General features: G+C 42.3%; 1 pseudogene; it reads left to right on the top strand.

The window, feature by feature from the left end:
• LOC111955826 (phosphatidylinositol 4-kinase beta-like) overlaps positions 1 to 14,962 on the top strand; it is a 35,456-nt pseudogene extending 20,494 nt beyond the window's left edge.
• The last annotated feature ends 1,392 nt before the right edge of the window (positions 14,963 to 16,354 follow it).

Below are 16,354 nucleotides of genomic sequence, written 5' to 3'. Positions count from 1 at the left end.
TCAAAACTATGAAATGGAATCATGTAATCTAAATATATTTSAGATTCTTCAAAGTAGCCACACTTTGCCTTGACAGTTTTGTACACTTTTGGCATTCTCTCAACCAGCTTCATGAGGTAGTCACCTGGAATGCATTTCAATTAACAGGTGTGCCTCAWGTTCATTTGTGGAATTTCTTTCRTTCTTGATGCTTTTGAGCCAATCAGCTGTGTTGTGACAWGGTAAGGGTGGTATACAGAAGATAGCCCTATTTGGTTAAAGCACAAGTCCATATTATGGCAAGAACCGCTCAAATAAGCAAAGAGAAACGGCAGTCTACTAATGAGTAGGTGTGTCCTAACTTTTGACTGGTACTGTACATACAGTGCATTTGGAAAGTTTTCAGACCCCTTGACTTTTCCCACGTTTTTGTTACGTTACATTCTTAATCTAAAATTGATTAAGTAAATGTTTTTCCTTATCAATCTACACACAATGCCCCATAAAGACAAAGCGAATACAGATTTTTTGAAATATTAGCAAATGTATTAAAAATAAAGACATTTACTCTGACAGCGCTCCAGAGTTCCTCTGTGGAGATGGGAGAACCTTCCAGAAGGAGCGCTCCACCAATCAGGCCTTTATGGTAGAGTGGACAGACGGAAGCCACTCCTCAGTAAAAGGCACATGACAGCCCACTTGGAGTTTGCCAAAAGGCACCTAAAGACTCGCAGACCATGAGAAACAAGATTCTCTGGTCTGATGAAACCAAGATTAAACTCTTTGGCCTGAATACCAAGCGTCTGGAGGAAACCTGGCACCATCCCTACGGTGAACCATGGTTGCAGTATCATGCTGTAGGGATGTTTCAGCGGCAGGGACTGCGCGAATAGACAGGATCGAGGGGAAAGATTAACTGAGCAAAGTACAGAGAGATCCTTGATGAAAACCTGCTCCAGAGCACTCAGGACCTGACTGGGGCAAAGGTTCACCTTCCAACAGGACAKCGACCCTAAGCACACAGCCAAGACAATGCAGGAGTGGCTTTGGGACAAGTCTCAATGTCCTTGAGTGACCCAGCCAGAGCCCGGAATTGAACTRGATCGAACATCTCTGAAGAGYCCTGAAAATAGCTGTGCAGTGACGCTCCCCATCTAACCTGACAGAGCTTGAGAGGATCTGCAGAGACAAATGGGAGAAACTCCCKAAATACAGGTGTGCCAAGCTTGTAGCGTCTTACCRAAGAAGACTCTAGGCTGTAATCACTGCCAAAGGTGCTTCAACAAAGTACCAAGTAAAGAGTCTGAATACTTATGTAAATGTGATATTTCAGTATTATTATTTTTTTTAAATAAATGTGCAAACATTTATACAAACCTGTTTTTGCTTTGCCATCATTGGGTATTGTATGTAGATTGAGGGGAAATAAACAATTTTAATCAATTTTAGAATAAGGCTGTAATGTAACAAAATGGTGGGGGGGAACGTTAAGGGGTCTGAATACTTTCCGAATGCGCTGTGTGTGTGTGTACAAGTTTGGACACCACCTCATTCAAGGGTTTTTCTTTATTTTACTATTTTTCTACATTGTAGAATAATAGTGAAGACATCAAAACTATGAAATAACACATGGAATCATGTGGTAACCAAAAATTGTTAAACAAATCTAAATATATTTGCGTTTCTTCAAAGTAGCTACCAATTGCACACTTCTTCAAAACCTCCCCTTTTATTGTCCCCAGCACAAGGTGCACCTGTGTAATGATCATGCTGTTTAATCAGCTTCTTGATATGCCACACCTGTCAGGTGGATGGATTATCTTGGCAAAGGAGAAATGTTCACTAACAGGGATGTGAACACGTTTGTGCACATTTTAGAGAATCRTTTTGTGCGTATGAAACATTTCTGGGATTTTTTATTTCAGCGTATGAAATATGGCACCAGCACTTTACGTGTTGCGTTTATTTTTGTTCAGTGTAGTTGGATTGGTTGCATTAAAAATAGACATTTTGGTGGCAGACATGCTTCAACATTGATTTATTTCACTGCTGTAAAATCAGTTGTACATTTTTAGACTGACTTCCTTATGATATAAACTAGTACAGAGAAGCTATGTGTTGTCACCAGGGTAGCTCTGCCTTACGCAATGGTATTCTTACACGTGGCCATGTGTTCAACAATCACCTGGACTACAGGTGCAAAGGACGTCTGCTCTACTGCTGACGTCCATGCATATAGATCATGTATTTCTGCCGCACCTTGTGTTCTGCAGGTAACCAAGCCTCCCTGTCAACTCTATCCCCAAGTCATCAGCAAGGTGTACTTTGGTTACAGGTCTATTGGGTGAGCAGTTACTGACTGTACAGGTACATTCCGYAAGGTATTCTACGACTAATTGCTCATTTAGGCTAAACTTCTGAAATGCATCGCATTGTAGAGACAAACCYTTATCTTTTGTGTCATTAAGCACTGAAAAAACAATCGGCATGACATTTTTCAGTTCTTTAAAATGTGTCTGCAGTTMCGATCACAATATTTTGGCACCCTTGCACTTTGCAAGGGTGCAGAATGTTCTGTTTCTCTTTTCAAAATGGATTCAATTACTATTTCTACTGTGTAGCACCTGCAARTTACCACAGGTYAGAAGTTAGTAACTGAGAATCACCTGCCTCCAAACACATTTTGAAGTGAAAAATCACCATTTCATCAAAATGTACTTTCTTGGTTCTGTGCATAGGTGCCAATATATTTGACCCCAACTGTAGAACAACAATGAATAGGACTGTGAAAGTCATATACTTTTGGATGACGGTTATTGGTTGGTCAAATCACTTGGTCAGCCAACAATTTTGTATTTKATTTTTGTTCATTTTTCTCGTTTGACTGCATGTGCTGGTGCTGCAGGGAGGGGGGTGTTGCTAGAACATCTTGCTTGTTTCAGCAAGCAGCAACAAAGTTTCATGATMCATCAGGCTGTCCCGTCTTCAGTCAGCTGTTTGTTTCAAATCAAATCCAGCTTTATTTATACAGCACATTTCAGATATGGCTTGCAACGCAATGTGTTTTACATACAATAAATAAAAGCTTAAATATATTTACTACACAACAAATTCAATAAAAAGAAAATGAGAGAATGCAAAGGGTGGCTACTTTGAAGAATCAAAGTATTAGTTAAACTTTTTTTTTTGTTGGTTACTACATGATTCCATATGTGTGTTTTGATGTCTTTACTATTCTATAATGTAGAAAATAGTTTAAAAAATYAACCCTGGAATGAGTAGGTGTGTCAACTTTGACTGTATGCCAAGTTGCTCTCTCAGAATATCATAATGTACCTGACTTTCTCCATTTCTGCTCTACCTTTCTGCAATTTCTCTTTTAATTTAGTTTCCTCACTCATCCAATGAGCTCTGTTTGGTGTGGCCTCTTTCAGCTATGGCAWCAATGGTTGCTCTTAATTTGCTATTAAAGTGATCAACTAAATCATCARGYGGAAGGCAGAATAAGRGGTGGAGTATTGTTCATACACTCAGTCTGTAGCAACTTCAGCTTCAGGAAAGCGTTTCTTAATAATGCGTTAGGTATTACACTGCTATGGGCAACAAGGTAGTAAAAAATGCACTGTGGTGATCAGATAAATCAACATCCACAATAGAGGATATGTCAATATAAAGCCCCTTGGTAATAACCAGTCCAGAGTATGGCTGCGGTTATGGGTGGGCCCAGTAACATGTTGGATAAAGTCCATAGAGCTCAACAGATTAATAAATTCAATGGCCTTGGAGTCAGTCTCTTCGTCAATATGAATATTAAAATCGCCCAACACAATGATTTTATCATAGTTCTCAAGGWCAATAGACAATAGTTCAGATAAATCAGGTAAGATAGTGGGGCYGTGCTTTGGTGGCCTATACAGGGTTAGGGCCAGCACTGGTGGCTGACGTTTTAAACAGAATAGCATGAAGCTCAGAAGACCCAAAGTTGCCAAAAGGAAYTGTCCTTACATCTGAGAGCGTTAGTAAAAATAGAGGCTGTCCCTCCTTTTCCCTTTTCTGAGAATCAAAGGCTATAGTACTGGGGAGGCTTCAATAAGAGCGGCACTACAGTCTGAWTACAGCCATGTTTCAGTGAGAAACATGCAATCAACTTTGCTCAGTAATGAGGTCATTCACGAGGGAGGTTTTACTTGTGATTGCTCTAACATTTTTTTAAAGTGCCATATTCAATGAGTGTGGGCAACTCTGTCCCTGGGGCATCTGCCTTGAGGTAACCAATGGKATAACAACCAAATTATTAACGTTACAACCACTAGAAGGTGAAATTAAAGGGACATACTGTAAATTAGGTTACTAACAATAACCATAGTTCCATTTCTACAGGAGTTTATAAGATTTCCAAGTCCTCTTTTGCTTATTCTGACAGGGAGAAATGGAGCACTACCAGACCCTGTCCATCAGTCTCTAAAACAGTTTGCAGTGTTGCTGGAAATGATCCTGGAACCCCTGCTGTTAGAGTGAATCCAGTCTCCTTTTTAAAAAGTGCTGGTTGGTCCCACAGCAAATCGAAGTTGTCACAAAAAMAGACATTTGTCATTGCAACATCTCTTCAGGTACTCGTTCAGGYCAAAGAGTCGGGTGAAACATTCCAAGCCCCTTCGGTAGCACGGGAGGGGGCTAGAGATAATTATTCTCTTCCCTGTGCTAGCGAGGGTGTTTTTTAAATGGCTACGCTGTTTGATAGCTGGAACGGATCTTCTCTGACAGATGAAGGGTGGCCATACTGCCTCCCCTATCTCCTATGCCTTGTGAGTGTCCAGCCACGGAGTTGACCTTAACATCTGTCTGTTGGATTGTGACATATCAACGCTGCCCAACTCATTGACAGCTTTGCTATAGGTGGCATTTAGAACTGACATTCGGTTTGCCTGGGTTACAGCAAGGTCGGTGTACTTAGAAAGCAAGTTATCCTTTTCTCGCAGCCAAGCTAACAGACAAATCACTTCCTTAAACTGCTTGATGATGGTGCATTTCGGGCAGACAAATCCCTGCCCATTTTCCAGTCACACCTTCATTGTGTGATTGTGTGAAAAACATCTCTCGCCTGACGCAACTGTGCCCAGGCGTGGATAAAAACACAGGTGGGCTAGCACTGCCAGCGTTAGCCTGCTCCTTTTTCATGATGGCRAACTGCTACTTAACAGGAATCCAGAACACGTTTTGGGAAGTGTTACCCAGACACTATTTATTTGGAACACTAATTATTGTGCCTTGTTAAGCACTGGTCCAGAACCTGTTTTTGTGTTTTTTTTCTATTTCAAATGGGGACATCAGATCCCAGTAACACTCAGGGACCCTTCCTCAATCGACCGTCCTGTCCACTCTGGAAGTGATGTTCAGGAAGTCATGACGTTTGGTCATGGTCCAGAAAAAGACACTTCACAGGAAAGGCGTTTGATATTTGACTACAGAAGTAGAACACAAAGGAAGCCATTTGGTTTGCTTGTCAACACAAAAAGATCTAAGGAAATGCAATGAAACACAGGTTCCTCATCCTGGAAAATCTGTAGTTTTGAATAGGCCTAACCAATGTCACCTAGGCTCTGTTTCAATGTCCACACCAACCAGCATATACTACCTAGTGTATGTATTGGGCATGATTTCTTTGTAGTATACTAATATGGACTTTGGAATGTAGTGCAACGGTCTCTCAACCCCTTGGGTTGTTTTCCCTCTAATTGGATAACTTGCTTCAGGTTTTCCCCCAACAAAACATTTGAGGAGACACRGCTAAATGTAAAGTCTCCTGATGTAGCCTGTACTGAATGAGAGGATAGTATGAGAAGATTTTGAATGGAAAGCTCCAGTGTCACATGCAAGGTCAGTCATAATTACACATTTTACTTGGTAGTTCTAAGCAACAATCATGCCAATCTGGTGGTAGTTCATGTGGCAAAAATAGGCCTACCTGGTATTTTAAGCTAGACTCAGCGATATGACGTAGATGCAGAAAGTAAACAGCATAGTGGGTCAATTTCCGCAACATCTAAGCACATTAAAGCGCGAGGCTCAACTTCTCCACGGTTTTGGTCGCCTGGCTACCACGATATAACTGTGAGAGCGAAGTCTTGCCTCTCGCTCATCTCAATATCTGTGGTGCTGCTCGTGGCAACATCATTTTGCTGAGTGCCCCTTTAACTAAGAAAGCRTTTTTTTTTTGGAGTGTTATGTATCTTAACAAAAAATGTAACTGTCCCATATGTTAGACTACTTAATTGGAGCTTGATTCATTGTTTCCATAAAACTAAAAATGAAGTAACTATTTTTTAAATAGTAACCTTGTGATTGAGATGTTATCTAATTCCAAAGTAGCCATAAAGTGGAATTGACAGCATTTTAGCAACATGAAATCTTATACAAATCTGTTCATATACACCCTCCCAGGAACAATGACACTTTTAAAAATATTTTCTGACATAAAGCACTTATATGGTTAGTTTCATGTTTCCATTCATTCTTAGACTGTTTGGGAATTACGTAGAGTAAGGCATTTATGAAAATTCTATAGCAATATAGAATTTGTGTGTTTGGACAGTTAATAGACACTGCAGTAAATTAAACCTAATAAACATCTGTCTTGTCCAGGACCGGAGTATATGCAGACCGGTGCGCCAAAGCCAATCGAAGCTACAGTAGACCTTTATGTAAAGGTGGGGGGACCCCAGGAAACACTGATCCAGTGCATTTGTGACTATTACTGACACGGTCATATTGCGGGTGTAGTGCATTCGTAAATTCATCAGTTATTCTGCGCTCTGGGACACATACGAAATAGGAGTGGATGGCATATCTCTTGCGTTCGCAACTTCACTCTGACTAACTGGATAACAGTCGTTCTAGTTCTTGCTAGCTAACCAAATGACACTTGCATCTGTGTGCAGCCACTGTTTTTGTCCAAAATATTGAAACASTGCATCCCGAATGGCGGCACCAAACAATGTACCTGGTCAGCTGTGATTTACAACCTGATTGCAAGAAATGCATTGGTTAAATTATATTCATCATGCATTGAATTGCATRCATCTATTCTGCCAACAATGCCTTAGAGTACAATCATGGAATGTTGATTCAAATATAACCTATTTTTAAAACCTCTTTATGAAGTTGGTTTTGTAGCATAAACTGGGAATTTTATATTTTTTTACTGATATGATTGTCTGTCTGTTTCATATCTGCAAAGTAGCTAAAACGCTGTTTGTTCGACTTTAATGGTGGACTGTAGAACAAAGGACTTCCTAGATTTGTACTTTGACCTACTGTAATGGTATTGAACATTGTTCGTACTTAAGATATTAGACACCATAAGTGGTGACTAACCATTCCAAAGGCCCCAGAGCTTGTTTGGCATATACGTTTCTCTCAACGCTCTCATTTTAACCAATATGATACTGACACCTGGTGCTAGTATGTGGTACTGCATCGGGTTGACATCAATTCTCCATTATCTGCTTGTTTCTCCCTGTGGCCATGTATTCTTAGTCTTATACCTCCCTTGGTTTTCTTTCTTCTGATTCTGCTCCTAAAACATCCCTCTTTCATTTCTCATCATACCATCTTTGTCCTCCCTCCTTTCTCAGCCTCTTATTTGAGTAGTCATTGAAGGAAGGACCTGGGAAAAGTTGTGACTCTTGTCATTTGCTGTAACTCGCTGTACATTTCTTCAAAACACAAAAAAACATGTCTTTGATCTAGATTCTAACCTTTCTCCTCCTTCCTCCTCTCTGAAGCCGCTGCGCCTGACGCCGCAGAGGGAGTTCATCAAGTCTCTGATGGGCATCGGCAAGCGGCTGGCCACGCTGCCCACCAAGGAGCAGAAGACCAAGCAGCTCACCTCAGAGCTGTTAGTGCTCAATCACAAGCTGCCCGCCCGCGTCTGGCTGCCCACTGCAGCCTTTGATCACCACGTGGTGCGCGTGCCCCACACACAGGCCGTGGTGCTCAACTCCAAAGACAAGGTGACCAGAAGGCCTAGAAGTTTAAAACTTTTTTAGTTATTTCCTGAGGTGCCTGGAGTTTAAATGGAGTGGGCCCCAATGCTCTAACTGGTTAAATGTATGTTTTAAAAAATAAATAAAAATAGCTCTAGAATTCCATTCCCTAAGTATGACCTCTGACCTCCTTCATTCTCCCCTTCCTCTCAGGCCCCGTACATCATCTATGTGGAGGTGCTGGAGTGCGAGAGCTTTGAGACGTCCGRCATTCCCGTGCGCATTCCTGAGACGCGCATCCGCAGCGCCCGTTCTGCGGACAACCTCCTCCCAGAGTGCGTTGGCATCACAGCCGAGCAGCGCGCCGGTAGCTTCTCCACCGTGCCCAACTARGACAACGACGACGAGGCCTGGGCCGTGGACGACATCGGCGAGCTGCAAGTGGAGGTAGGTACCCGTGAGGAACCACATGGTGGCACCGTGTAACTTTCCARCACATTTTGATGACAAGGGTGTYGGAGTGAATCAGATTTGAATGTACTAGAACCCTGGGGTCCTATGGTTCCAGCTCCCAGAAGGCCACACCAGTAGCAGTGACAACATCTCCCAGTTCTCTGTGGACAGCATCACCAGCACGGAGAGCAAGGAYCCCATCTTCATCGCCGCCGGTGACATCAGGTACAGGGGTCACTGTCAGCTAGAATTGCTCTGCTAGCTTGTAGTTTCTCTTTCAAGACTTGCTTGACTTGGGATGAAAGAGGAGCTGTCTTTTTTTCAAGTCAGTCCGTTAGATTAGTTCACAGAAATTCCCAAATMACATTATGTTATAGAGACTTCTGATTATTCACTGTTAATAGTTCATATGCTTTTTGACCGATGGAATTTCATGACTTTACCAAATTTCCGTGCCCAATAATTGGCGGCGTCGCTGTAGCCTACATGGGAAAAAGTCAGCATAAATGTGGCATTGACACTAGAAGGCTGCTGGTCTCTGATCTCATGTAGACCTATCTCCTACCGTTGTGCCGTTGATCAAGGCACTTGACCCCTCCCCTCAAAGTAAAATAACTGCACTGTAAGGCTACTGTATAAAACGCATGTGATCAACCCTCCATCTGGGGAGATACTGGCTGTTCAGGCTTTTGATCCAGCCCTGAAACACACCTGYGTCTGCCTAACAAGGTCCTGTTGAGCAGCTGATGTTTAGGCTACAATGTGGTGTGTTAGAGCAGGGCTTGAACAAAAGCCTGCACGCCCAGAAGCGCTCTTGGAGGACGGTTGAACACCCTTGATATCAAATATTGCAACGTTACAACCAAATACTTTTGTCTTGTTAGAATTATTCCCTCATTAAAATGGATCATGTAGGCTACTTCAAAGCAAGATAGCTAACTAACACATGTTTCTCTATAACCTTAAGGCTAAAATATTTGTGTTTCCGGGGAGGTATTTGTCAATTAGGCTATTCTTAACGTCGGAATTACATAGCCTACTGTTTAATAGAGGYGAATCGCAGCTTTTAAATAACGGTGTTAGATTTATTTCTCGACATTGGTGGTGGAAGGCTACGAGTCAACAACATTTTTTTTTTGCTATAGGCCTTCGCATTAACTAGCGAAGTAGCATGGCTAATTATGTTTTGAATTGGCTATTTCGTTAGTCTATCCTTATTTTATAGGCTAACTTCTGCTGAAATGTCTCTTTCCTTGGTCAATGGCCCACTTCCACACACAGAGATGATCCACAGCACACATATACGCGCTGAACGGTAGGCATAATTCTGATCAGGGCTGATATGTAATGATTTCCTGGATTTATGACCATAAGAACCCTCATTTGACAACTTGGAACATTGCATCCTGGCGTTCAGGCTGGCGCATTCTCAAACTAACAGTCTACTGGCGGCACACATACACCGGATTCAGAGACTAGTGTCAAATAAGCTTGAACAAATAGGAATCAGGATATGAAAGCACACTCTCCATTACTATTCAATGCCGATCCTCCACTTTGATCAAACGTTTTTTTTTTTTGCCGCTTCTGTGTGATTTGCTGCTTTTTTTTTGCCACTTTGTTTTCTAAAGGAGACGACYGTTCCCCAAAAATTTGAGGATCCGGTATGGCGCTCCGGCCCAAGTCCAAGCAATGCCTGTTATAGTTTCATGTATTTGGGTCCATCGCTATGGTCTGGATAGAGGTTTTACAACAGCATGTTTCTTTCTTAGGCGACGTCTGTCAGAGAACCTGGCCCACACCCCCACCACGTTCCGGAAAGATCCGGAGGACCCGTCCGCTGTGGCGCTCAAGGAGCCCTGGCAGGAGAAAGTCAGGTGGGTGATTGGCACACAGAATGAATAGAAGGGACACACATGGATGGGCATACACAATCCCACCTGACGATACATGTCTATCCCACTTACTGCAGCGAAGAACAGCACCTTGTGGCATAGTCAAGTAATTTGCTGTGTCTCACTATTTCCTCCCGCGGTCTCTCCATCCCTCAGGCGGATAAGGGAGGGCTCCCCTTACGGTCACCTGCCAAACTGGCGGCTGCTGTCGGTCATCGTGAAGTGTGGGGACGACCTGAGGCAGGAGCTACTGGCTTTCCAGGTGCTCAGCCAGCTACAGGTACGTGACCCTCCACGGTAGAGTCCCATTCCACAGAAATGCTCATAATAATAATAATGTATTATTAGCATTCACCTGCTAATGCGCTCCACTTCTCCCCCTTCTCCAGTCCATCTGGGAGCAGGAGCGTGTCCCCCTGTGGATCAAGCCCTATAAAATCCTGGTGATGTCATCGGACAGCGGGATGATTGAGCCCGTGCTGAACGCTGTCTCTCTGCACCAGGTGAGCACATAAAAAAAAAAAAATTAAAAATGAAATGGACCCCAGTTGAAATGTCATGCCAAAGCTGCCCAGGTTGTTTAGCTATGTGATGCAGTACGACTGCCTTCTTGAGATGAAGATTCTGATAATATAAGTAACAGTTTGATCCTGCACTATTATCAATAGCTGTTTTGTACGGAATACCGTGTTGCCATTTCTAATGGAGTGCTGTGTCTGTGCTCCAGGTGAGGAAGCAGAGCCAGCTGTCTCTACTGGACTACTTCCTGCAGGAGCACGGCAGCTACACCACCGAGGCCTTCCTCACCGCCCAGCGCAACTTTGTGGAGAGCTGCGCCGGCTACAGCCTCATCTGCTACCTGCTGCAGGTCAAAGACAGGTGAGCAGCCCTCCCTTCTCACCCCTCCCTTCTCACCCCTCCTTTAGTTTCACTAGTACTATTACTCCCCTGTTCGATTTCCCCTCTCAGCTTCCTGCATCGTTGAGCCCGTTTGGCTGCMTTTACACAGACAGCCTAATTCTGATCTTTTGTCGATAATTGGGCTGCCTGTGTAACCACCGCTTTTGGTGTGATATCAACTACCACATCCCACCCTCTCCTGTATTCCTAAACGTTTTACTCACTCCCCCCTTCTCTCGTCTCCTTTCTCCAGACACAATGGCAACATCCTCCTGGACTCTGAGGGCCACATCATCCACATTGACTTTGGTTTCATCCTGTCCAGCTCACCCAGGAACCTGGGCTTTGAGACCTCTGCTTTTAAGCTCACCAGCGAATTTGTGGATGTGAGTCAAATAAATCAGAATGCATGTGAATGTGCATTGTCACATGACTGTAAACCGGAGAAAGCAATGTGGAATTGCTCATACAGCTAGCTGCCTAACAATTGAGTTAGCAATCTCACAATGTTCACTACATTAATACATTTGTTGGTGTGTTAGAAGATGCTATTAGRGACATCAAGTTTGCTGGTTATCTGCATAACCTGTCGGTTTTGAATGTGTAAAAAGTCAACTCTGTTGTCCGTGGTTCTCTCTCAGGTGATGGGAGGCCTGGATGGAGACATGTTCAACTACTACAAGGTGCTGATGCTCCAGGGCCTGATAGCTGCTCGCAAACACATGGAGAAGGTGGTCCAAATAGTGGAGATCATGCAGCAAGGTACTGTTTGCTAAAACGGTATATGAGCATGGTCAGTGTGTCTCCGTTTCCATGTACATGATCTTTCTGCCGTGTGTCTGGTTTCTTTATGGTCTTGCTATTACAACTCCTCTGACTCCCGTCTCCCCTCTCTCCTCCCCCCACCAGGCTCTCACCTGCCCTGCTTCCATGGCTCCAGCACCATCCGCTACCTGAAGGAGCGTTTCCACATGAGCCTGACGGAGGAACAGCTGCAGGTCCTGGTGGAGCAGATGGTGGATGGCTCCATGCGCTCCATCACCACCAAGCTTTACGACGGCTTCCAGTACTTCACCAACGGTATCATGTGAACAGTTCAACACCGAGACACAACTCAACCACATGGGACATCCACATGGGAGAGCAAGCAATCGTGTACACACACACATACAGATGGTGGCGAACATGGGCATATGGACATATGGACTGCCATAGCAGCACATCTACGAAAATGGACTCTTGTATAGACTAGTACTACAGGACTTGTATAGACTAGTACTACAGGACTTGTATAGACTAGTACTACAGGACTTGTATAGACTAGTACTACAGACTTGTATAGACTAGTACTACAGGACTTGTATAGACTAGTACTACAGTTGTATAGACTAGTACTACAGGACTTGTATAGACTAGTACTACAGGACTTGTATAGACTAGTACTACAGGACTTGTATAGACTAGTACTACAGGACTTGTTTGCAAACTTGATGTTCTTTTTCTTAGACAGACTTCTGCCCCCCCCTCCCCTCCTTGTTTTGGCCTTGTGGAGGGGGAGACTGCACCTCCTCCCTCCTGTCCATAGGACTTTTACCTCATTGACTGTTAAAAAAAAGAGGCATAACGCACAGTTCAAATCACACACGAAAAGGATTAAGTATCAATATTGGAGGAGGTACTTCATTGAAAAAGGGAGGGGCAATGTGGGAGAGGGCGTGGTCTAAATTCAGAGGAGTCAAGAAGCGTTTTCTCAGAATGGACAACTGCATGAGCAAATCAGAGGTACATATCGAATATGTACTTATTTTCCGTTGTTCTTAGAGCAAAATGGACTTTGAGAAGCCACWATGTAACGACAAAGAAAGCACAAYACAGGTTTTCTAATGGACATTTTCCCTTCTTCTCTGAAAATTCTGTGGTCATCAAGAATGAGCCAGKCCAAAGAGAGGGGGGGAAAGGACTATTAAAAACCATGGGTGTATGAGTGTTATCTGTCAGGAAAACAACTTTATTCCAAGAGTTTGATTTGTTTTGAACAATGTTTAAATTTCGAACTGGAAGTTTGAACTAGGACCAACTCGTCTCTTCTTAGGGATCCAAGCATGCAGCGAAGCTGCTGGTTGTATGTGTTTTTCTTCCCATCCTTAAAAGGAGCAGTTTCATTTCAATCTGGGTTTCAGACACCTGGTTCTCATCCAGTAGAGCACATCTGTACTTAGTGTTACAGATAGAAATACCATGAATAGAAAGGAGACTGTTCTCTATCACAACATGACAGTCTGTATATTCAACAGACTGTGTCATGCCAACATACATGATGTAGGGCTTTGCTAGTGTCACTCTTAAAACCACCATACTTGAAGGAACGCTAGCGTTGTGCTGAGCCTCATGCACTTGACAGTTATGTTGAACCAAAATGGCTACCTGTGGTTACATATATAAAACAATTGCAATGGATTTATGCAAAAAAAAAAAAAAAAACATTGATGTTCCACTAATGTTTGTCTTTCATCTCTAACTAAATGTGTATGTTAACGCATTATTATTGTATGTTATGTTAACTAAGGCTGCATATTTAACGAATGCTCAACACGTCCCTCTCTGGTTGGCTCTRAGATGCATTCCTGTGACTAACTCGGGCCAATCCAGAGAGAGGGTTGTCCTTGAGCAGACTGTAAATAATGGGAGTGATGATCTCATTGCTCTGTCTGTTTGTCTTAGTCTGTTTTTATTTCTCCTTATTTTGAACAGTATGAGCTCATTATCACAAGTCAACTTCCTTGATATGTGAATGTTTTTTTTATATGATACTCTGTACTAAACCGTTTCTTTTTTTTTTTTTTTTTGCTGTCTCAAACACAAACATGTATTCAGTATTGAAGAGAGTGGTTTCAAGAGCTACATGCTTGGATAGCCTATAACTTATATTACCTGCTTATTTATGTCTTATGTTTGAAAGCTGTGTCGTTGGTGGGTGGCTTTTGTGTATAGCAAAAATGACAGAGAGAACTCCAAAATGAGTCATTCCTGTGAGAACCAATGCCATGACAACTTTTATCAATGCAACAGTTGGGACAAAGGCGTGCAGGTCATGTACACAAAGTTTATTTGATCAAAAGTTTTAAACACTTCCTGCTTACTCTTCAGTAAATACTACTTTCATTGCCTTTCCCTTCATTTATTCCAACCCTAACATTATTCTGTAAAATGATGTAAATAACTCAAGTGCATTTTATCTTTACCGGTGTGGGTTCTGTCAAACCCCAGTTGATGTTCTCTCCCATTTTGAACTATGGAGAAGCAGAATTGTGTCCTTGTCCAGTGTCACACCAGCTAAATGCTTGTCCATGGGTATATTCAGGGCAGACATGTGTTCAGACTGCTCCAGATAATGTATAGATCACACTATTGTTCTGAACAGAAAAATGTCTGCTCTACATGTAAAGTTTTTTGCCCTTTTCAAGTTCTGAACATTGCCCTCAAAGAGACGTGGTTTTAGACGGAAGTGGTCCACCGCTAACACCAAGCAAAGCATTTATTTGACTAYATTAACAAGTCCTTCGTCCTTGATACTAAAGACATTTTAGAATGTACAGGGGAAGAAATATTGCCCACTTTTGTATCAGAACGCTAACACTTACACTTTAATCTTCCTAATTATATGTTTCACTTTTCATACACATGGTACAGAGACGAACCTTGTATCATGTTGCCTAAATGCATGAGTCCTTCAATAAATTGTAAAGTTTTTTTTTGTWGTATATTTTCTTGGTTTTCTTAACATGTGTTGATAAATTGTAGGGGGAATTTTGGATATATAATTGAATAAAATGCGAGTCGTGATTACATATACACACAGTAAACTAGTAATGTGTTGCAATAGGTTTCTGTTTTCAGTTGCATCAAGGAGACTATTTGTTAATTCCGTTTTAAATATGGAATGACACTATGGCAGGCTATATTGTAATCAACTGAATATGAATTGTAGAACAGAATACTATTTTAGCAAATTTAATGACAACCTGTCCTCTACAGCTCTTAGTGATCCTAATCATTTGCAGTGCTGATGCTACTATGGCTGCTTTACACAGACAGCCCAATTCTGATCTTTCATTGGTCTTTTGACCAACCAGGTGAGCTCTGAAAAAGATTAGTGAACAAATATCAGAATTTGGCTGCCTGTGTAAACTCAGCCAATMACTTTAATTCTACGGTTGTAACTACTTAGTCAAAGTTCAGCATTCTTCCAACAAACAGTGTCTTGATTGGACTTGGACATTTTTGGCTACCTGAAGCATTTGTCTTTCATTAATAGGAGCTGTTTTTCTTGATTTGAGTCCATAATCATGAGGGGTCAATATCAGAGACGAGCATTGTGGAGCCAGCGTACGTGTATATCTAGGCCTAATGTAATAAATWAAAAAAATGTAAACAAATAGATTAAATTAAATTCCACTCTGCACATTTATACAAAATTCATCAAATGAGGGAGAACAGACAGACTGAAAATCTGTTCTGAGGTAATAGACTTCGTTATAAATACATTCTAATCCGTACTGTTTAAAGTGTTAAGTCCACAAACATCTCTCAATGCTCAGAAACTTCTCTAGACCTTTTCCCACACTCCCAGTCTGGCTAATCATGTGTTGTACAATGTTTAAGAGCTATTGTTGAGAGTTTACAGCGTCTCCATCTACATCCTATTTACAGATGTCTGCCTTAGAAACCCTGAAAGACAGATTGTTTCACCACCAGAGACACACACCGAATACAGGGAGCACAAACACCTTAAGTCTAGCTGTACATCTTCGCCACAGACAAACACATCTCCTTGGGTTTGGTATGTTTAACTACAGTGTACAAAACATTAAGAACACCTTCCCAATATTAAGTTGCCRTCAGAACAGCCTCAATTCGTCATGCGACTCCACAAGGTGTTGAAAGCGTTCCACATGGATGCTGGCCCATTTTGACTCCAATGCTTCCCACAATTGTGTCAAGTTGGCTGGGTGTCCTTCGAATGGTCCACCACCCTTGATACACATAAACTGTCAAGTGTGAAAAACCCAGTAGCGTTGCAGTTCTTGACACACTCAAACTGGTGCGCCTGGCACCTACTACCATACCCCGTTCAAAGGCACC

This window comes from Salvelinus sp. IW2-2015, linkage group LG31 (genome assembly GCF_002910315.2).
Source record: "Salvelinus sp. IW2-2015 linkage group LG31, ASM291031v2, whole genome shotgun sequence".
Classification (NCBI taxonomy): Eukaryota; Metazoa; Chordata; class Actinopteri; order Salmoniformes; family Salmonidae; genus Salvelinus; species Salvelinus sp. IW2-2015.
This window is presented reverse-complemented; position numbering and strand designations above follow the sequence as displayed.